We start from the raw sequence: 23,672 nt of genomic DNA, 5'->3' as shown, positions 1-23,672 counted from the left end.
AGAAGTCTGACCCTAACTTTCTCACAGGCTTCTTTTCAGTACTGGAAACTGCTCTAAGGTCTCCCTGCAATCTTCTTTTCTCCAGGCTGAACCGCTACAATTCTTTCAGCCTGTCATCAGTTAAATTATTTTAAATCACCTGTTCAAACATTTCCTTTACTTCCTAATACCATGTAACACTATCAGTGTAGAAATTCATTTTTGTCAGAAATACGAACTGAGAGATGCTGCAGAACACAGCAGGTTAATACACTCTATTACCATATTATGGCTTCCCCTGCCCCTCTTCACAGGTACAAGACACCCACCCCAACTTCACTGTTCCTTAAAAGCAAACTGAGAGGCTACAACACCAGAGCAGGTAGAGTCCGAGTCGATGACTTGCTTCAGCTTTTACCCCGAAGTTTAAACCAAAATTGGAATTTAAGTACACCCCACCCAAAATACTGGCTTGTCTCCAAAACCCGTGGTCAATCAAACCCAAATCAGACATTTTTTGCAACTTCAAGTACATTGAACTTCTTAAAATAAGGTAATTTACTTTGCAGCCCATGTATGAGCTTTGTGTTCCTGACTTCACGCATCTAGCAAAAGATTTTCAAAGTACAAAGGGCAGTCAAGCGCTCAACACCATTGATCTGCAGCAGAAATAGGCCACTTAGCTAAACCTCCTGCATTTAAATATCCCTTTGCCTAAACCTGAAAATGATGACTACTGTTCCCCCTTTCTCATCATAAGCTTCTTATCCCAAAAGAGAAACATCAAAAGAGAAAGACCTTAAAACATTAAACAAACACAAACTGTTAGACTTACTTTTTTAATAAGAAAAAAGAAAATCTAAGACAAAGCCAAGTATTTCACCAACCAAGGAAAAGAGGATAGTGTTAAGCTCTAGGTCAGGATGTTAATGGTGTTAGAACAAGTCCTAGGGCTAAGGTTAATGATGGTATCTTCCATCATAATCCTAAATGTAAAATACTTGCTATTATTAGAATCTTTTATTCCTAATCCTGTTAAATTTCTACTTCCACAGTGACTTGGAGAGTCGAAGAAGTAAAGCACAGGTCAAATGACTCTTCTGTGTTAAAAATTTCTAATTCAAATGGAGGTTGCTCTTTTCTGTGAGTTAATTTTCACTTAGTCTACTTTTTTCCATACTCTTTAATCAAAACTAAAATATTTGCCAAGAATGGAAAGTCAATGAGAAAATATAGGAGTTTTAACTCTTTGCCCATAGCCTTAAATAAAAATCAATGAGCATTTAGGGGACAGGGAAAGAAGGACAAGGACCATTCACAGCAAGTAGTCACCACACTGAAGCCACAGCTCTCATTAACCAGGTTAGTCCCTGGCTTACACTCAGCATGCTCTAGTTTCTAGGACTATCTATTGCATCCACACAAACAAGGCTTCCAGATAGTAATTCGCTGTGCAATACATCTTCCTAAGGCCAGAGACAAGAGCTATAAGAAGATTGGGGCAGTACTGAATCCCTTTGGACTCCTGCCCCTGGAAGCCTCATGATGCTGGAGGTCAGCATGTACCTTGCAAGTGATCTACGTGAAAAATAAAGTGTTTGTCCTTTGCAGTCTTAACCATATCCTCTTATCCTTCAGAGGCTGAACCATTCACAGCCCTCACAACAAAAAGCATCTCATAGATACTGCTAAGAGCTATCCCAAAGGAAAAGGCAGCTCACACGAAGTTGATTGCACAAGAAACCACCAAGATGCACACCAGAATTGTCCCAGTGAAATTAGGACCAGCAGATGGGCATTTGCACGCCTAACCAGGGTAATTACATGGCTAAGCACCCATTTGCACATGCTATTACCTAATACGCGCACACATGGACAGGACTCTTGTGCAAATCTCAGCCTGAGGTTTGCACAGTGTTCCTAGCAGATGTGTTGGAAAGGTGAAGCCGTACGGTTTATATGCGAACCTTTGATCCTCTAAAAGAGTCGCAGAAGCAAATTGCAGCCAAACAGCAATCATTTCTGCTATCATTATGAAGTGCAAAATATTCTATTAAAAGGGTGCCACTCGCAACGTAATGTATTTTAAAATTATTAAAGATGTTTGACTTTAAGAAAACCGGTTTGGAAAAATATGAAACCGCTTCAATGATTTTAAAAGTAATATGCTATACTTTGCTATAGTCCAGAACCGAGATCAGTTCCAAATTAAAGCACCTATAAAACATCTGTAGTGCTCTGATAATTTTAAATCACTTTACACTGCTGAAGTCCAGATTCCCTATCACTTTCAAGCTGAAACACTTATGATAAATTTGAAGAGCTCTAATAATTTTAAATCATTGTGTATTGCACATGCTCAGAACCTTGATCACTTCCAAATTCAAGGGCATATAAAAATTTGAAGAGCTTCAATTATTTTAAATCACCATGTGCAGTGTATAGAGTGATTTAAAATTGTTGTAGTGCTTCACATTTTTTTAAGCACTTCAGTTTGGAAGCGAGTCAAGAAGCATTCCAGCCTCACAGCTCAAGACACACTGGACTGGTTTTAAAATGTAGCATGCCTCAGAACTGGAAATTACAGAGAAAAAAAAAAATCCTTCTCTTTTTTTCTTTTCCTTTGGAGAGGAAGGTGTAAAAGCAAGACAATTAAAATAATTTGCATGCTCTTTAAGAATTGTGAGGACTTTTTTTTTTTGCATCAGAAAAGAAGCAAAGACAACAAAAAACATCTTATAACACCACTTGAATGACTGGATTAGGATTTTCTGAAGCTTCAGCTGGACTATACAGAGTTAAACATGGAAAACCCCAGTTTCTCCATCCTAAAGTCTGAAGATGATGTCCTTTTAACCTGTTAAGATTTCATCCCTAGCCTGAGATACTGGGCCTTGAGTGTTGCTCTGAGTCTCACTGTTCTCCAAATTTCTGGATTTTATTGGCTTTTAGTGAGTCTTGCCCTGCTTACACGCTAATCTCCAGCCAAGAACTGGTTGATGCTTCATCATGTGGAAAGACCTTCTAGCAGCCTTCCAGTACTTAAAAGGGGCCCATAGGAAAGATGGTGACAGACTTTTTAGCAAAGCCTGTTGTGACAGAACAAGGAGAATGGTTTTAGAGTAAGGGAGGGGAGATTCAGGCTGGATATAAGGAAGAAATATTTTTATAAATGAAGATGATAAAAGTGGCACAGGTTGCTCAGGGAGGTAGTGGAGGCCCCATCCCTGGAAACATTCAAGGTCAGGTTGGATGTAGCTCTGAGCAACCTGATCAAGTTGCAGGTGTTGGATGTTGGACTAGATGATCTTTAAATGTCCCTTCTAACTCAAAACATTCTATGACAGTCCTTGGGAAAACCAAAACTATCTATCAGGCAGGGAGGAATGTCTCAACTGGCAGGAACTACCTACCAATATGTAGAAAGATAGAAGCTAACAACCAATATGGACCAGCACTTCAGCCCTCTAAATGCATTAGTGCATCCCTGATGCCAACAACCCAGGAGACGATTCTCAGACAGCCCAGCACTGCAGCCCTCCCATTCAGAGCTCCTTCTCGGCTATTTTCAGCTGTTCCACTTCTTGCTGCATAAAACCAGATTTCGTGAAGGGTGATACGGGTTTAAAGGAGGAGAGGGTTTGTTTAAATACATGGTTGTCTTTGTTGCCTGTAGGTCTGCGCTTGTAGCCAGCCGGGCAGTACCCGGGAAGCAGGGCATTCTTCATAATTCTGCTTCAGTGAAAACATACTGTCCTGTAGTTAGTAGGAAAAAGGGAAAAAAGAGCCTGAAGGCACTGGAATAATTAAGCAAATGCAGTGACAGCTGTGGCAGGTCCTGGGCAGGACTGGCTCCACTGAGCTGAATTAATGGCATCAACAGCCCAGCATCTCCATTAACATTTGATCATTAATTATTACCCTCTGACAGTAAGATCTGAAGCCTTCTTATGAGTAGTCTGTTATTAATCTACCTTACCTGCCCTGAAAATCAGGCAGCTCTCCCACCTAAACAGCAAAGCTCAGCTTTGGTTTTATCCCCTTTAAAAAGAAAATAGCAATTGCTTTCAGGATTAGTTTAGCGAATAATACCCACAGAACTACTTTTAAATTAATTGGATGCATTCTTAAAGCATCAGCAACATTCCTAGCGTGTTCTTGTGTTGACTTAAACATAATGGTTACCTAGTATATGTTACTGGCTGCGTGCACTTCACATCCTCAGAGGGAAGAAACATGATTGCTGCTCTTGAGCTGCCTGTCATTACCAAATGAAGGACTCAAAATGAGGGGTTTGAGTTGTTTTGCTTGTTGGTTGTTTTTTTTAAGCTCTACGCAGCTGAGAACATCAGCTTCCCAAGCAGTACAGTGACCGATTTATCAAACCACATTCAGAAACCTGCTAGCCTGAGAAGACCCAGTCCAAAAGCTAAGTAAATCCCTGCACGCTTAGATCAAAAAGGCAAATAAGTGTAAAAAAAAATAACCTAGGCTTTTAAAAATGGAAAACAATAGCAAAGTCCTAATTATATCACTAGATTGGCATTTAGCAAACTTTACGTGGACATTTGACTTGCCATCTTGTTAAAGTGGAATTATAGTACACATGTGGTATTTTACTTTATTTTTTAAACCAGCGTAACTTGCTAGCTTTATGAATGCCAGTAAGGTGAAGGGGGGGAATAAGCTTAATCTAATTTCCTACTTGCTGCTGTAAATCAGAAGTCAACACCTCCCACCCAGAGAAGCACCAGGCTTACTGCATCTCCACATAGACCATCCCCTCCACCAGTCCACATGCCTAACCCCCCCTTCCTTTTCTTGCTGAAGGAGTTTCAAGTACTGAATAGAAACTAAATCAGATTAGTTGCCTGTTTGACCTTTTCTCAGAGTACAGAGTTGCGGAAGATGCCTGGGCCAGGTCTCTTGCAGCACCGTGGCTTTTCTGATAACAGAAGCAAACGGACACAAGCAATGAGGACCTTGCGAGTTATGGGGGGGAAGAGGAGGGGGAGAAAGAGGAAGAGCATACAGGTGGCCAGAAGCCACATAGCTTGCTGCCCTCCTGTGCCCGAGCTGCTTGGCACAGATGAAAAGAGAATGGGGGCAAACTGAAGGCCAGGAAGAGATGCGGTTACCCACCCCCAGGAGCTCCAGAGCTCAGTCCCCAGGGCATTGCAAGGGACTTGGACAACCCCCTGCAAGCATGGCACTCTGCATGGTCTCTCTGGGAGCAATTTCTTTTACAAGGCACATTCAGGACTAAGACAAAAAAAACTATTCTTGACATTTTTCCCCATCCCCCCAGGAAAAAAAGAAAAAAGATATTTTAAAGAAGTTTTCTACATATTAAGATACCATCTCCTTTTCAGAGGCATAGCTGCTCATGCTGTTTCAGAGCTAACATAATAGGATATGTATTTTCAAAGCGGGCTGTGTTTCAGACCAGATGGTTTCTGTCTTCTCATAGAGAAACAGAGACTACACAGTCACAGCAGTGTTCGGCACCAAGGCAATGGCACCCACATTTTGGGGGCAGACAAAAGGAGGATTCGTGAGAATCTCAGTATAACTTAAAGAGATTTTTTCAATCCTTTAGTGTCACAGTTTGCTGTGAAACTGGGTATCATGTATCATCACAAGTGATCACGCAAGCCTTATTCTGGTTTCCCAAATATACCTATTAAAAGAACAGCGTGACAATATGCCCAGATTAGACAGATAACGGGCAACATCTCTCCCACAGCCCTGAATTATCAGGACTTGACAGTGTTTCACAATTAAGCAGTACCTTTCCATCAAGTATTTAAAAAACTTTGCGATGTCCTTCAAAAAAATGAACACAGATGCTTCTTCTCATAGCCTGGAAAACATGTATCTGAAAAATAAAAGCTAGTTTTTTCTTCGCTGTAGGCAGCTGATCCTAGGTATTTTCCATCTAGTTTTCAAAAAATGATAAATTCCTCTTTGACCTTGGCTTCTGCTGAAAACTCAACATTTACTGCATGTTTGAAGCTGTAGTGAATGTAGCTCTGCCAGGGGAGGTTTAGGCTGGACATTAGGAAAAAATTTTCCACAGAAAGGGTCATTGGGCACTGGAACAGGCTGCCCAGGGAGGTGGTTGAGTCACCTTCCCTGGAGGTGTTTAAGGCACGGGTGGACGAGGTGCTAAGGGACATGGTTTAGTGTTTGATAGGAATGGTTGGACTCAATGATCCAGTGGGTCTCTTCCAACCTGGTTATTCTATGATTCTACTTCACTCAGATGCTCAGAGCTGCAGTCAACCTTTGAAAGCACCAATCTCTTACCCTAATATGACATGCCTTGCCATGCAAACATCTATGAACATTTTCCTCCTTAAGCAGCAGTGCTCAACTACCATGGAAATCTGGAGGTGTAAGTGGACATGGTGGTTTAAAAACAAGAAACAGTAACAATGAGGTAAAAGTCCCAGTTACGGCATGCATGGAAAGTCAATGTTTTTGCACTGACCTTTCACTTCTAAAGGTGAGACTGAAATGGATGTTTGTAACCCTACAGGGAGTTTTACCGCTTTCAAGCCTTACAGGTATTTGGGAGGTTTTTAAAGAAAACACCCACACCACGAGATGAGAAACTTCATGGGAAAACCCAAGATAATTAAAATGCCTAGAAAATTCTGCCCTCTGCCTTTCTGCTGTCTAGTAAAGCCCTTTTAATGAAGGGATGACTATTTCACTAATGAAATATGCCATATGAATCAATTCTATGCATTTACACATGCATATATTCTACGTGGAGCTCAAAACATTTTGATAGTTCAATTTTTTTTTTTCCCTTCCTTGTTGTCCTCGTGTACTAAAAATTATAGCAACATTTTCTAGCTCAATATACTGAACAGATATATTCTTTGCACAACAGGTCAATTATCGACTCCTTCCAAAACTCACTAATGTCATGAAAGCATTACACTGTAACTTAGAATAAATACACACGTAAATGCAAACAAGTATTGGATACAGAAACATGCTTAACTAGTCTGAAAACCTGATTAACTGGAGACCCAGTGCTCACTGTCCATAAATACTACCAATGTTCATTTTTATTCCTATCCTCCAGAATAAATTCACATCACAGCATTATCCATCCTGATGTGGACATAGCATGTAAGTGAGACATCTTGATTAAAACACCGCACATCAAGTTGCAACAGACAAAATCTCACCGTTCTTCCCTCGTAGTCTGTGGAAAAACAAAGTAAGCTGAAATAAATCAGGTACCACACCTATACCAGCTCAGATTTTGGCAACAAGACAGGTTTGGGAATGTGGGTCTTGAGGACATAACAAGTTTTCAGACCAATTTTATGAAGAGTTTCTCCTACCAGTTTGCTAGCACAACCTAGCACTACATTAATTGCAAAAATACACACACACGTGGCCAAATTTTAACAAATATTCCATAGATTATCTATTTCTCCAGCAAATCCTTCCTTTTCAGCTGTTCTTGATCCATTTTGCTGGAATATAATTAATGCCACATATGAACCTGATATACTCCATTGTTATGAATACCAGAGATTTACCAAAGCGATCAGAATATTATTTGCATTGGGTTTGGGGTTTTTTACTGGCTTTACAAAGGGTTGTCCTATGTTGTTTTGGATTGGTATTAAAACAAAAAGATCAGGTTAACCTCTAATTGCACTGAAGTTATAGATCTGAAATCCATGCAGAGAAAAAGCTCTCTGATGAATAGCTTGAATCCATTTCAAATGTTTTTCGCATTTAGAGTGAGCTGGGTATTTCCTTAAAATAAGAAAGCTGAATAATTCGTAAGTCCCCAACCAAGCCAATAACTTCCCTTCTCTTTCTCCAGAACCCAATACCTTCCGAACAGTTTGAATAATAACATCATGCAATACACAGCATTTAAATCTTAACTTTAAGCATAGCTGGGAGAAAAAGGTAGAGCTTCACAGAAGCTAACCTGTATGGAAAGCCTTCAAACACATTTCCAATTCTGAAGAGAACCTGATTGCATTAAAAAAAAAATATTTTAAATCATGTTAAGGTATTTTGTCAAAAAAAACAGGCAAATGAGAAGTAGGTCTCTCCAGTTTCCTTGTGCTCCTTTTTTTTTTTTTTACTGTTTTTACACAGTCCATACTTAACAGATAACATCATGCTCTGTTTAGGTCACCTGTGAAAACAAGCGGGCAGCACCTGACGGTCAAGTCCTGCTCAGAGTTTCCTCAGAACAAGGATGATATTCCGTCCTCAGCACAATTTGGATCATTTAGGAGTAGATGTCAGGTCCTAGATTTCTTTTTTTAAGCTTGCTGCCTAAATTACGATTTTTAGAGCTATAGCTACGTTACAAAACCATCACGATGTTCGTTAACAAGCGTGTGTTTTATTTAAGAGGCCCAACTAACCATTTTTTCAGGATATCCCACATCTCATGCTGTGGGAATGCGCCAGCCAGCCAGGAACAAGCCAAGTCTTAAGCCAAGTTTTAGTCATAAAAGAAAAACTTAGTCCTTAATAATAAATAATCAAGAACATGTTTTTCATATAATGTGTATTGTGCCAGCCAACAGCCCTCCAGCCTCTTTGATGCCAACCAAATGAAATGCAGATTAAACAAACCAGATTTCCTATGCCATTGAAAGCAAACAATTACAAAGCATTCAAATCATTGTGCTGCGTATGCCACACGGTGTCATGCAGAGGAGAGCAGGGCACAGGCACCACACAGATAACGTAGAGGCTTGGATTTGCACTAGCCCATTGCAGGGTGCTCTGTTTGCTCATGCACATTGTCTCTGGTCCATTTGGTACCAAGGTCCTGTAGGACCAACCTAGGGAGAGATCTGTGACCTAGAAGACAGAAAACAGAATGCAGCACGTTGCCTTCAGCTTTGTCAGGAGAGGCAAAATTCCCGTGTGTTATCCACTTCCCTATAAACGGTGAATCACCGTGCATTAGGACAGTAAAAATGGTACCAGAAGTTGCTACCACCTGACAAACTTCATTGCTTCTGCAAAATTAAGATTGTGTTCTTCTTTGGCTTTAACTGCTTTGGCTTCACTGGTAACTTCAGTAGAAAACTCCTGGGCCAATTATTTCCCAGTCTTTAGACTTCTGCACGCTGCCCGGATCCGTTCACTGATCTGACCTAGTTTTGAACTGCTGACCTGTAGCCAGATGTCTGTAGCCCGTTATCAGTCAAGTCTGAATCAATAAAATGGCTGTATAGTGTCAGAGACCACGTTGCTAGCAGCTGTATCCCTGAAACCATTCGCTGTTTTCAGATCTTAACCACCTATGCTCACTACAGCTTGCACGTTAAGCCCTTAAGTGTTGCAATATTATTATTTTTTCTTGACAAGGAGACTTTGAGAAACGGGCCAAGAAGTCATCCCTGCACCATTAGTGCAAGTGAAATTATAGCTAGAAAAACCTCTGTCTTCCTTCATCTTAACAATCAGATTAGCAGAGCTATAGAGGTGCTTAAGACCCGCTTTGTAACCATCTGATTTTCCAGGGCTTTTCTTAGTAAGACACTACAAGTTTGCAAACAATGGGGAGTAACTGCAGAAAACACATCTTGAAGCTTTCCAAAAACTGTATTTCTCTAAGATTATATATAAGCTAATATAACTGCATCCTGAATCTCCACCTGCCCAAAGTGACTAGTTATCAAGTCAACGGGCAGCAATCTTTCACAATTCAGCTTGCAACTTGGGTGTCACTGCTCATAAATTCCTAACTTTCTACTTGATCATTATGCTTTGCCTTCATTTATTATTTAATAAACTGTTTATAGGAGCCCTAATTGTAAACATTTGTTAAAGATATCAAACCTAGAAATGAGCTAGAATGCTTCCCACCTAAAGTTTTAATGAGTTTATAATACCTCCAGCCCATATGCTTCAAAAACGTTATCCTCAATTATGTAACAGGGGGTACACTGCCGATATCTGTTAACAGCTAGAACAGCTGTGGTTTTCTGCTTTTTTGCACCGCTCAGGAGAAGCGGCAAGTTCAGCTTCCTTTTTTTTCAATTTGGTTGCAAAACCTCTGAGCCGAACAGGTGTGTGCAATCACGAACCACAGCAATGAGCCCAAACTGCTGCTTTGCTAAAAATTCCACCAGTCAGTGACACACGCTGGTCAAGGTTGCACAACCTTGTTTTCCACAGGCTGTTTCTGATGATTCATTGCCCTCACGGAGGTGAATTTCAATTATCGTTAATACGCTTTTTTTTCCTGGTACTGTACTAGGAACTTCCTCATTTTCATTTCTTCGCCTCCTCCCCCCTCGCTCTCCTAAATTAAGTGAATTCCCTTGTTAATTGAGAGACTACTGTGAACATTAAAGAGAAAAATCTTCCCTATTTATCCCCAGAGCAAACTATCACAGCAGAAAGTTCCCTATATAGATTTATCCTTGCCAGTCTCTGTCAACGTGCTCTACTCTTTACCCAATATCTTTTATCCAAATTCCTTTGCCTCTCACTAGCAATTCGCAAAGCTAAACACTTAATCATGTCAGGTCCGCTTTTGCAAAAACACTTGAACAGAGCCAGCAAATTGATTCCTCATACAGGTAAGCTTATGCTGCTACTGGAATCTGAAGACATTATCTTGACTGCCCTACTGCAGCAGTTCGAATGGAATAAATAAATAAATAAATACCCCATTCCCTACTTTTCATGTCTTTTGAGATCTTTACACTTTATCATAACAAAGGAAGAGTCGTAGAAGAAGCAGCACCAAGGAAAGCTTTAACTTTGAGCTAAATTTCTTACTACTTTCTTTGTTAATATAACCTTTATGGCCTTTCTCATAGAATCATAGAATAACCAGGTTGGAAGAGACCCACCGGATCATCGAGTCCAACCATTCTTATCAAACACTAAACCATGCCCTCAAGTCATTATCTCTACTTAAGCATCAGCATACCACTGTAAATAAGAGGAAATATGTGGAAAAATGCTGGATCTTTGGGAGGTCAGACACCACAAAGAACAACAATCATGAAAACTGACATCAGGCAGATCTCACCTCTATGTCTTCACATACTATATAGGAAAGATAAGGACAGACTTTTTAGCAAGCCCTGTTGTAATAGGACAAGAAGCAATAGTTTTAAACTAAAGAAAGGTAGACTTAAACTGGCTATAAGGAAGAAATTTTCCACAAGGAGGGTGGAGAAACACTGGAGCAGGTTTCCTGGGGAGGTAGTGGAGGATCTGTCCCTAGAAACATTCAAGGACAGGGTGGATGGAGCAGTGACTGACCAGATCACATGGAAGATGTCCCTGTTAACTGCGTGAGGGTTGGACAAGATGACCTGTAAAGGTCCCTTCCAACCCAAAATATTCTATGATACTCTGCCTCCAAATACCTGAGGCATCTTGTTTTGTAAAAGGTAGTAACAGTTTCTTCCATGTGATCACATGGAAAGACAGGGCTTAGTGCTTAGAGTGTAGTTGGTCTCTCCTCAACACACAGGAATTGCCCTACATTGGTCCCTACAAAACTGTAAATAAAGTTTCACTTGGAGCAGAAACTAGGTTTTCATTTTTTCATGGGAGCTGTTCTTTCATGTGGTTTTCCAAACGTACACGTTCGTGGGTACATTATTACCTGTGGAGCAGCCACACCAACCAGAGGAAAGGTCTCGAACCTCTGCTCCCACATCTGATTCCATTCACCCCAGTCATGATTTCTGAGAAGTCTAACTGACACAATCGGCAGACGATGCAGGAGGGAAGCAGGGGAAGCTCTGCCCTGTGTTGTCTGCTGTGCTTGAGCAATTTTGGAGTTCTCAGTGGCACTTAGAGTTTATCAACATACACTTTGTTTCTAAGGAATTTAGGTCTATTCAGGGGTTAGGTGGCAACAGGATGCAGAATATAGAGGTCCAAGTTTTAGACTTCTATGACCAGAGCAGAGATGGACATTAAGATCAAGTCCTTTTTTTAGAGTCTGTGAAGTCTTCAAAATCTCACCTGACAGGTACCTGTATTTTCAGTCATCTAATTGTCTTCAAATACCTAAGCTTGTTCCTTGCTGGAAGCACTCAGAAAGCAAGTTGATGCTGAAGGGATCCAAATACCCTGTCCTCAGGTCAAACACCTTAGGACCAAGTGTAATTCCTACAACTCCCGCAACAGAGCGCTCTGCACACCTTCCCTTACAAACCCCCTTGGATATTTCGTAAGCAACACAGACTGCTCCTTTGCAAAAACAAAGTCATTACAAAGAAGCCACACCAAAATACAAGACCATGAGTTCTATTTCAAGGGAAGTTGGAAGACAACGTTCAGTACATATAGAAAGAAGGAACAGAAACTTTTTTCTTCTGAACTTTTGATTTGGAGCCTTGTGACTTCAGATTTTGCAAGTGCTTAAGGAAAGATACGTGCACACTGTGCAAGATCAGGCAAAGAATCAGTGATTCACTGGCCTGTGGTCTGTTTATTTAACTCCTGAATCACAAGACCTGTAATTGCAGAGTCATTCTTCTACCAACTTGCAGTCAAATAATCAAGAAGATCCATACAGAAAACAAGCAGAGAAACAACCATCAAGGTGTGTCAGCCTCATCCATTCCACAAGGAGGGACATAAAACTCCGAAGTCATCATGTAAATTCAGAAGTTCAATCAACTCTGACCAGTATAACCTGCTACCTAACAGCAGAAACAAAAATAAATCTCCTCACTAAAGAGACGGTCCAAGCATTGCACACCTGTGGAAGACACGGCAGCCAGACACCTGTTCCACATCTAACACCTCTCATGCACTCCTTTAATAGTTAAATGGATCATTTAATAGATCATCTTCCAGACACCAGCATTTATAGCCAGATACAAAATGATAATAGTAATAATAAGAACAATGCTACTTAACTTCAGAAGTTATTAAAGGTTTGCCTACTTTGATGCGTCTTATATACTTAGAGTGTACACAATAAGACTGTCATTGGTGTTAATCAGCACAAATTACAACACATGACCTTGAGAATATGTATCAGTCAACACCTGCAGTGTTTCTCATCAGCCACCATCATTTTTTCTTTATATGATAGCTGTATATTTTAAAATACGTGCTTTAGAAAAAGTAGAATTCACCGCACTTTACTGACCCAGAAACACGAGCTTCCAAACCTCGGAAAGAGATAAAGCCTTCCTAGACAGTAAAATATACATTGGAGAAAGATGACATGCATGACATAGAGAAATTATCTTAAATATCAGGTGTAAAATTACATCTTACTCTGTGTTGCAGCAGTCAGAAAATGACTTAAAGTGTAGTCACCTTGTTTAAGTATCCTAAGTCACACTATACAGTTACCGGAGCAGCTGGCATTATATGCCATTTGCTTAGGAATTTTAAAAAGCCTAGAGCAGCATTAATAACTTTTTTCTCATTCACATCACAAAAAAAATGCAGAGGTTTCCCATCACGGAAAAAAAAACAGATAGAAGACGAAAATAAACAGAACAACTGGGCCTGAAGGCAAGGGCCTGAAGGCAAGGGCTTCAATTCATTAAAGACAACAACTTCCTTCACTTTACATCACCTTAAGGCTACAGTTCAGGATGTACCTTCCTACATTCCCATCAGGGCAAGCTTTATTGCTGCTTCTCCTCGGACAGATATAAACACCACTGATTTTGAGCTACCTTTTCTAGTCTGTGTGGGTACCATCGTATGACTTACTATATAATATCCTAATTACCCCAATGTGATGAAATTTTGAACTGCTGTAGAAAACTTCAGGACACAATAAGGAAGTCTGACACTCAAATAAATCATAATCATTTAGGGTAATGAGCTGCCACAGCAGCTCTTTGGCAACAGGCAGGAAAGGAGCCTCGACCAGTTTATGGGTATGTGGAACATGGTAGGTACCCCAGGTAAGCAAGTTACCCACCCTGCCTGAATGTAATTTTACTGTTTTTTCTGGCACCATGTATAATGTAGTAGTGAAATTCAGAAGTTTCTCAAAGGAAAAAGAAAAAGTGGGGGGAGGAGGGCAGTTATTTGGATTCTTTTAAATTAAATCAGAAGATGCTTTCCCTCCTCTTTAGTGATTCTAAAGGAATAGGCAGTGTCAGTAAGGTAGATTTGCACACAATTTTTTCACAGAGAAAAAGAGTACTTTGAGTCAATTTGGCTACATCTGTAGTGATGTGTAAGTGTTTGTACTGCTGGTTAAATTCTTTGATTACTTCTCATTAGGGATCAGGGAGCAGTGATTTGATATTTCAAACACTTCAAGTTCAGGCCAAAATCAGATTTATGTCAGTCCAATGTAGGATTTGTAATTTAATTTAAGGCCATGGCTACAACTCACAAAAGTAGAGGTGTGATCTGATTGCATATTGGATACTGAATTGTGGAAATGAAGCTCACAGTTTAAATTCAGCTCAGCTCAAGGAAAGAGAGGATGCGACTGTATTTACTGGCTTCATCTTTTGGTGGAGAAATAGAAGCTATAGACATTTAGGACTTCTGATTCTGGTAACTACATATGTTTCCGAAATATTTTTAAATACATTTTACTACATTACATCTGGTTCTAAACTGGATGTGTCATAATAGCGGTCATCAACTTCTGTCTGAACCCTGCTGCATCATGCAGCCTTAGCTACAGTATTGAGCATTAGCCAATAATAAACTTCCTTCTATTACAGATACAGGTTCAGATGAGACCTTCATTTGACTTCTATGTTCTCACCAAGGCTTTAGAACTCCATCCCATCAAAGAAATACCTAGATTTTTTGCTAATACACCACTCTTAGTAAACAGCACATTTTCAGTCAAGGGTGGGGGGAAGATGACAACACAACTATTAACAAAGAGTATAGATTTAATTTTTAGCTTGTGAACTCTCCGAGCAGTGGGATACTAAGTTCCTAGTGCAATAGACACCCTTTTATACTTGCAGTAATCAGCAACAACATACACAGCAAAGAACTGGTTTGAACTGCAGCTCCTTCTCCCATAGAAAAAGCAATCTTCCCTAAATGACACTGAAAATATCTTATTTTATGACATAAGTATGCATTTACATGTACGTATTTTTAAAAAGTCAATTTTTATTTAGTAGTGTGTGAGAAGTGTTAAAAAATTCTGCTAATGATTTACATGTTAGAAAAAAAAATTACAAGCAGTATCACTAAGTACACAAAATAAAATTGAAAAAGTTAAAGCACACTCCAACATTTCCACAGAAGCTGAAGTCCTCCCTAGTAAGACAGTTACGCAGGCATCAAACGCCAGGTGAGCAGAGCATCCAGAAGTCAAAGCAAGATGCTAAATAGCCAAAAGCTCCTGAGAAGCTCCCATGGGGTCTAAGATAAGAGCAAGGGGCAGCAATTCTTTCCCCAAGCCACTCTGGATTAGTGTATTAAACCCTGTATTGAGGTCTTGGTTCAGAGTGCATGTTCATGAATTGCAAACCCTACCTCTGGGTAGGGACAAGAGCACAAGGATTGTTTAGACTTTAACGTCCCTCAAAATCAAGGAAACAAACCTTCAAGTGTTCCTTGTTTCATGTAAGTGTCCCCTACGGTGGGTTTCACACAGCCTACACTAGCTCTTTGGGACATGGTTTAGTGGGTATATTGATATTGTGTTGATGGTTGAGCTTGACCTTGGAGGCCTTTTCCAACCTTAACGGCTCTATAACTCTTGCTAGACATGTCTCTGTGTTCAGTAGCTAGAGCATCTCTTGCTCTTTTTTTTTTGCCACACCTCGCCTGCAACAACATTCACTGTCCCCTTACTTGTAGAAAAATAAAGTAAATCCATCAGCACTACAGAGCTCATGGGCTGCTACTCCCAGTTAACAAGTTATATTTAGCTCAGGCTCAACACTCCTGTTTTTGATATAGTCTCTTTACTCCAGATTCAAAGGTAATGGGTTCTTCTATTAAAATTTTATCAGACATCTATAAATGTAGCAGTTGCTTTTAGACTGCATCGCACAAAGGGAAGAAAGAGGGAGAGACTGATAAATCTTAAAGAGTTTATTATTAATACAGGGAGAATTTCCTTTGTTTGTTGTGATGTGTTTTATTGGTGTACTCACCGTGGTTCAATTTAGATTAAGAAGTAGGAAGATTATTGTTTCCCAAGCAACAAGTATCATAAATAAACACAAGCAGAGAAATTCTTGTATTTCTTTGCCAAACTGTCTACAAATAGCCAAGCTAACAGAAAAATCATAGTACCTGCAGGTTCACGGGTAGCCCGCTTGTATTTTGCTGTCCTTGACGAACACAACTGCTTGGTTTTCTTGAGTTTTGATCCACTGCAGTGCTGGCACTGCACTGTGTCAGGTTACACTGGGTCACATCTCATCTGTGATGTGACATAACATGACATAACTCAATGTGATGGGATGCACAGAATAGGCAGGTGCCCACAGGAAGCAGATACTCCGTGACTACGAGCAAGTTGTTCGGCACAGCAGGTACAGCGTGTTGAGCCGCTCTGCACATCCATTGATGTAGATAATTAGTATACAAAGCAACGCTCTGCAATATGCTCATTCCAACTCAGTTGCTTCTTATAACAAATATTTTACAGAGGCATTTGACTGAGATTATTCCAGGTTTGGGTGTCATGGTATTATAGAAATCACCTCAATAAAACACATTATGTCTTAAGTTGGGACATAGCATTTAAATACAGGAATGCAAAGGGGTTGAATAGACATCAGTTAAGTAGATTTTGCTCTTTATTCTGATAAATAAGCCTTTCTATAATGTTTCCACAGGCTGAGCATGACATTTGTAGCCAAAATAGCACACTATCAACCCCAGAGGAGAGGGCCCCCCAGCCCACCAAGTGAAGCGTTGATGGTTACCTCTATATGGTAAACAAGAATCAATTATACTAAAATTCATTGGCAAGTAACAAAAGAAAGGGAAGAAAACAGCCTACCAGGAAATGGAAAACTTACTCTGCATGTTTATGCAAACTGACGTATTATGACTTATCATAGGAACTTCAATATTACTCTTTCTGAAGGTTAATTAGTAAAAACTTATACAGCACCTTTCACAATTAAGTTTAATCATTTTTTTTTTCAGTTTTTAATTGCTGTGAATAGCAATATAGATAAACTATCCCATGGTCTCTTGATCAAGGTCTGCTACTCTCCTTCTCTTTCATAATCCATGCATTAAAAACCATCCCATATTACCAATCCATGCAATCCCAAGTCAAAAAACACCAGAAAACCTTGCCCATTTCTCCATTTAGAGGCAGTTACTATAAAGTTTTTTCTCAGTCAATTATTTTTATTATATTGAAAATATCAACAAGAATGGTCAACAGAACATGATTCCATATTGTATCATTTTAGGTGCCATATGAAATTTGAAGACAATTCTTCCTCCTGGCAACACTAGCTGAGGATACCACAAGGCTACTTGCTTGTATAGTCCTCCAACTAAAATATACACAAGATATAGAGAGTGCTCACTGATCCCCGAAACGCATCTCTGACTGTGAGCAAAAACCAAAGGTTGATGCACTGATCTATAGACACTGGAAGGTCCTTCTCACCTCCATCCATTTTATGCAAATTCCTGCTGCCTTTGTAGATATGTTGGTGTGTTTTGGTATTTAACTGGAAGAAAATGCTCCTGAGCATGGGAGCAAGTGAAGTCTAACAGTGAATCTGAGCAGTTCACTCACACAAATGAGCTCATTGTCAGCAAGCCACAGGTGTGCCTAAGAAAAAGCAGGAGCAGCATATGTGTGTGTGTGAGGGGAAAGGGCAATAACAGTCCAAGTTAGAAAGCATTCAGCCCAAGGTGCCCTTATTTTATATTTAGGTATTCCTTGCCTATAGTTTTAAAGCATGCGTGCAAAATGAGCAGCTTTATTTTGCCCTTACAGGAGAGATGCTCCCAGCCAACCGAAGGGGGATGATGTGCTGTAGACTGACAAGGGCTGCTAGGCTTGATCACCACAAGTGTTTCAAACTGTGGGAGAGCTAAACACAGAGTGAGAACGTTTTATTTTTATAAAGCCTGGCAAACCATGCTCCCCATATAGCTCACTTCCTCCCAGAAACTTTCCCTAAAATATTTTTGTTTGATATTTTGATCCAAGTCCTTATCCGATCCAAATCTGAGGCTCCTGACATCTGCTCCCATCTCTCCTGCTTTCCTGGGTGGGGAAGGAGAAGTTGGAGCCTTCAAAACAGGTAACTGCTGCCTCTGCAACCTGACGCTTAGGGTAGAGACAGTGGTCTGCTCTCAACTGTCAGCATTTACCAGCTACTACCCACTTCTCTGAGATACAACCCTGCCATATGCTTAGAACGGAGTAGCCCTTGATGATGTGTTGTAACAAGGATGATCCTGTTTAAAGGCAGCTCTTTGTACGTAATACTCAAGCTGCAGAAAAGCACAAAAATAAATATCAGCATTATTGGCGCTGGCAGCAATGCATATAATCATTTGCCCAAACCTCCTCTTATTAATAGACACTGATTGCAGTCACTTTTTGCCCAGCCAATTTTAAGTGCTTGAGCTGGAGTTTCTATGCCAGGTATCTGTTTTACAGACAGATGCTTTGAAGACACTTTACTCCAAAAAGTTGAGGCACTTCTTTGATGGAGGCTGGGCTGGGGAGAGGAAATGCATTGCCTTGCCTAGAATAACAGCAAGACTTATTCTTGCCAAGGATTCTACCACTATTCAGAGTGAGAACTTGGGATTCAGTGGAAGCAGAGGTAGCTCTTGTCTGGTGTATCTCATTTGACTTTAGTCAGGTTGTTCTTGTGTACATCTCAAGTTTGAGATTATTTAGGATCTTTTAATCTTCTAAAAGGTGAAATAACACAGGCCAAGCCTATGCTTTGTCACAGCTTCCACAAGACATCTATGCAGCATGGGAAAATCTAGCACTGAGCTTAGAGCTGCAGGAGTAAATAGTTATCACCTGCAGCAGCTGCTCCTGGTTGAGACAGGGCTGGGCACCCAGAGCCAACTCAATCCCAAACCATCAATACTCCTCAGCCAGAAATCAAATAAAATAGGAGCTGGGGGAAAGTATGGGTAGACAGAAATTTAGAGGCTGCTAAAACAGGATAAACAGGGAAGAAGAAAACCTGATCAAGAACAGGTGAAATACTAGGTACCAGAAAGGATGGAGGAAACTCTGGGTAGAGCAGCCCCAGCTCCTAGAGCCAGGGGCCTCCCAAACATGCACCCAACAGCAACCAGGATACAGGTAAAACCATCCCACAAGGGAAGTGTGATGTGGTTTGGCTTTGGTTTTAAGCTCAAAGAAAACAGCTTGCCCGCAGAGAAGCCCACATGAAAAAGATTGCAGAGTTGGTGTTCGGCTTCTCAAATCATGGGGTTTTTTTGTTTCTCCCTCCTCTTCACAGAAACATCTGTCTTGCTGTAACCTCTGCCTCCTTCACATCACACTTTCAAACATTTACCCCATCAAGTACAGCAGAATACGTGATCAAACCATATCATAATGTATACACATGAGAAGGCCACAACATATGTATACAATTAAGGTCACATAGGCATTTTCCAGCATTGAATCCCAGGCAGTGTAATATTTTGTATGCTCAAAGCAACGTACAAACATATGATACACGCGTACAAGCCTCCCCCCGGGATAGGGGGAGTTTGGGAGCAACATCCTACACCGAGGCAAAGACTCAATGGAGTCTGTGGAAGCTGCAGGGTGCTCAGCACTTTTGAAAAGCAGAACATTTATATATAGATACCTAAATGAACTTCGCAGCCTAAATTTAGGCTCCTATTTCTGACACCAAATAAAAAAAAAAAATAAAAGATCCATATGAGCCTCCAAATTTAGAGCTGGATACCTCAACATAGTCATCTTGGAGTGAAATGTAAACCTTGCACTTCGGCCCACATTCCTATCAAGTTGATTTCCAAAAGGGGAACCAACCAAGCATGCAAGATTTTAAAAGGAAAAATAATCAACCAGACTTGGTCGTGTGAATTCCTTGCATCCTGCTTTATTGCTAGCTGCCACTCAATTGATTTAGATCTCACAGACCCCCTAGAACATTTCAGCTCCATCAGCTCAGAGCTGGTTATAACAAAACCAAGGTTTTGCAGAACTTCAAAACTCAACATCAGATGCTAAATCACATTTCCAAAGGGAACTACAGCATTTAAAAGTTTCAAGTCCCAGCAACGTCAGTGGGGCTAAGGCTCCTAAATCCATGCTAAAGTTTTACACACCTTTCAATTTCAGCTCATATAAAATATCACTGTGCAAATATTTTCCATTTGTAGAAATCACCTGCTCCTGACAGCTTCTCAGGGAATTTTGCCTCACATGTAATACAATCTAAACATATGTGTTACATTAAGTTGGGTTATACCAGGTCATGCCACCTGACACAGTATATCCCAGCATAATCTAATGTAATGTAAATCACTCATTACAACAAACCTACAGAAGAAAAACCTCAACTTTCTTCCTACTTTGCAGACAGCTGCAAGAGATAAAGTGTCTATACCGTCAGAAATGGCCAGGTGAGCACCTGTGTTTTGATGTTATTTCAAGGCATTTCAGTGCACCCGTATTTCCATGGTGGCCACAGCTACAATCCTAGCTTGTTGTTCAGTAGTCGTGGAAGGAAGGAAAGTTTTATGACTTAGTTTTAGAGAATGTTTCCTATGTTTTTATCTATTATTCACTACAGCAAAAGAAGAAATATTATAGCGTAGTCATAAAATTCAATGCAGGTCCAAAGCTCAGTGAAAACCAGCTTGATGAGGCAAAGGAACAGGTGGGAGAGCAGGCAAAGGGGATCAGCTGTCCCAGGAGGTGAACACAAGCCACAGTGCAAATCCATTCCCATAGAGGCCAGATTTCAGGTTCTCCCACCTCAGATTAAGCAACAGAAATTAGTAAATACATCACTTCTTCAACTTTACCTAAGTGAGGATGATAGTCTCTTCTACCAGCCTCCCTGCTGCTTCCTATATAAAATAGGGAAGGCAGGGAGGCAAAATAACCATAGTGAGGGTTATCTCCTGCAATAGACCTACACCCATCATCTGGAAGGAGCACAGAAAGGTCTGAATACCCCATTCTCTCTGCAACAACATTTCATCTACCAGCAGTCCTTTAGAGCTGGCAAAATTATTCTTGGTGTTTCAAAGCAGGCATTGAAAATCAGCAGTTCTTCCATAAATATTAAACTATCACACTCATTATGACAAAGGCATCTGCTGAAAGCGATTATTTGTCTGAACATCCCACACAGCGTAGGTAGAGTATGGGTTATGTTAAGAGCCTGTTGTAGGATGCAGTCTTGTATCATTTTATAAAGTATGAATTTTACATCTGAAGGGTAAGTTTAATACCATGAATTATAACTGTAGTAAATTATTGCCGATTTTTTTTTTTGCAATTCCAGAATTTTAAAGTTTTCTACCTATCCACTACAACTGCACTGAGTCAAATTTAATTGCCAACAGATTTGTAGTTTTAGTAATAGGAGCATCTTATGAAGTAGCTACAAAAAGGACGCTTCCACGACTAGGAAAGTAACATCCCTTTACACTGAAACAAACAATTACTGGTGATGTAAAAATATGGAGTCCCACAGGCAAGCATGAACCTTGCTTACAATTTAGATTATTTCAGCTGAACTGGCTTTAAACTCCAATTCATACTAATGTAGGTACTGTAAATACAGCTTGAACCTTAATTCAATAATGAGATCAACAATTACACTTAAAGATTACTTAGCACTTCAGCAGTGTGAGCAAAATCCTTTTGATCACCTATATTGTGCTCTTCATTATTTTCTTTGATTGTTAATAACACTGAAATGTGCTTATTAGAATAAAATGAAGTACAATATTTATACCTTATTACAAAGTGCATTAGCAAATCAGAGCACTCAGAACACCTACATTAAAAAGAAAACATCATGAGTATTTGATGTTTGTCTTCTTTAACATCATTGTGTTTTTAATTTCAAAAAAAAAAGCTTTCAGCCCTGAATCCATCATAGTATCCAGAAATGCTGCCTTTTGCCCCTCAGACGCACACGCTGGCCATTTTATTAGACATCTTTGTTTCCTTCTTTGTGTGGCCTATAGAAAATAGATATCAACCTTTGTAAACCATGGTGTAATTTCAAGAGGTGAGTGGCAGGAGATGTTTTAGTAAGCAAGAAGAAAGCAATTATTTCACTTGGAGATTTCAACGCTATTCCAAGTTGGGGGAAAAATGGCATGAAGATATTGTGCTAGGCAACAGATCATGTAAACATTTCCTATGACAGTCTTTCATCATATATAGGAACATTTACACTGCCAGATCTTGTCTTCTTTAAAAATGTCAGCTCAGTAAGTTTGATGCACATGTGCTCCTTCTGTAAGTGTCTGCTGAGGCAGACAGTTTACTAATTTGTGGCTCAGTAAACCTTTCACTGCATCGAGCACCTTGAGGTTAGCACATCTCTAATCATTATTTGATAACAGAAATCTGTAAGCATCACATCCCTGGTAACAAGAACATTGTATCTTAGCAACCAGCCTTGATATTCAAACAATTTCATTAAAGCGTAGCACCTCTTAGCAGGTGGGTGAGTGCGGGTGTTGATAAACATTTATAACATGATCAACCATTGTGTTTGCCAACAGTATAATCAGCATGACAAATTTATGAATTTGTTTACAAGCTCTTAGGTAGCAACCTAAGTAGGTAAACTACCGTATACCACGCTTCTGTATCTATAGAAAGAGGCACATCCAGAGACTTGATGCTTCTTAAAAATGAACATATTGGGTAAAGGGTTAACAGGTGAACATCACTTGTCACCATAAAAATCACCATTTAAATTAAACCATAAAGGATGTGTTAGAGGCAGAGCAAGGATTATATTTTACCTGCAAGAGAGCAAGGAAATTTAAAATTTGGAACTGTCTGTAATTTATCCTAAACTCTCCAGCAGAGCACCTATGTGGACAGGATTCTCCAACCCCCTGTGAGCGAACCTCACCATCACTGGGTGAGTGCTGGGAAACAGGGGGTCACTGCCACAGGCTTCCTGCCTTCACCCAGGACCTGGCAACCCTGCCAAAGGGAGATACCCCAGGATAACACATGTGCCTCCCAAGGGAAACAGGCTAGGCTCAAATTATTTCAGTCCCCCAAACACCCTACAGCATACCTATACAAAAGGAGGATGGCAGACTTTGAAGAAAATCCATCATCCTATTTTGTACATCCTCAGGAAAAGGGGTTCATGTAAACATGTCATTTTAAGTGGAAGCACTGCAGACTGGCTAGGCCAATTTTGCCTACATACACATAAGAAATCTTTACTAGTTCTGGTTTATAGAGCCCTGTCCCTTGCTATCCCAAGAAAGCGCATCCTATAATGCTCTTCATAAAACTATGAATCTTAAAATCAATTAAAACTGTTAACTCTAACTTCTATTGGAAACTTTTTCTGGAACTTCCCTTCTCTGATAATTTTAGGACTCATAGGGTCCGATTTTATTTAACGGGTCTTGAACATTCATTCGTTCTCATGCCAATAGTGTCATTTAACTGAGACCACTCAACCCTTCTTGGTGTTTACATCCCTTTTTTTTCTTAAAAAGCACAAAGCAATCATGACCCCTCTTAGCCTTCATTGTTGCCA

The sequence above is a fragment of the Phaenicophaeus curvirostris genome, chromosome 7 (genome assembly GCF_032191515.1).
Source record: "Phaenicophaeus curvirostris isolate KB17595 chromosome 7, BPBGC_Pcur_1.0, whole genome shotgun sequence".
Classification (NCBI taxonomy): Eukaryota; Metazoa; Chordata; class Aves; order Cuculiformes; family Cuculidae; genus Phaenicophaeus; species Phaenicophaeus curvirostris.
This window is presented reverse-complemented; position numbering follows the sequence as displayed.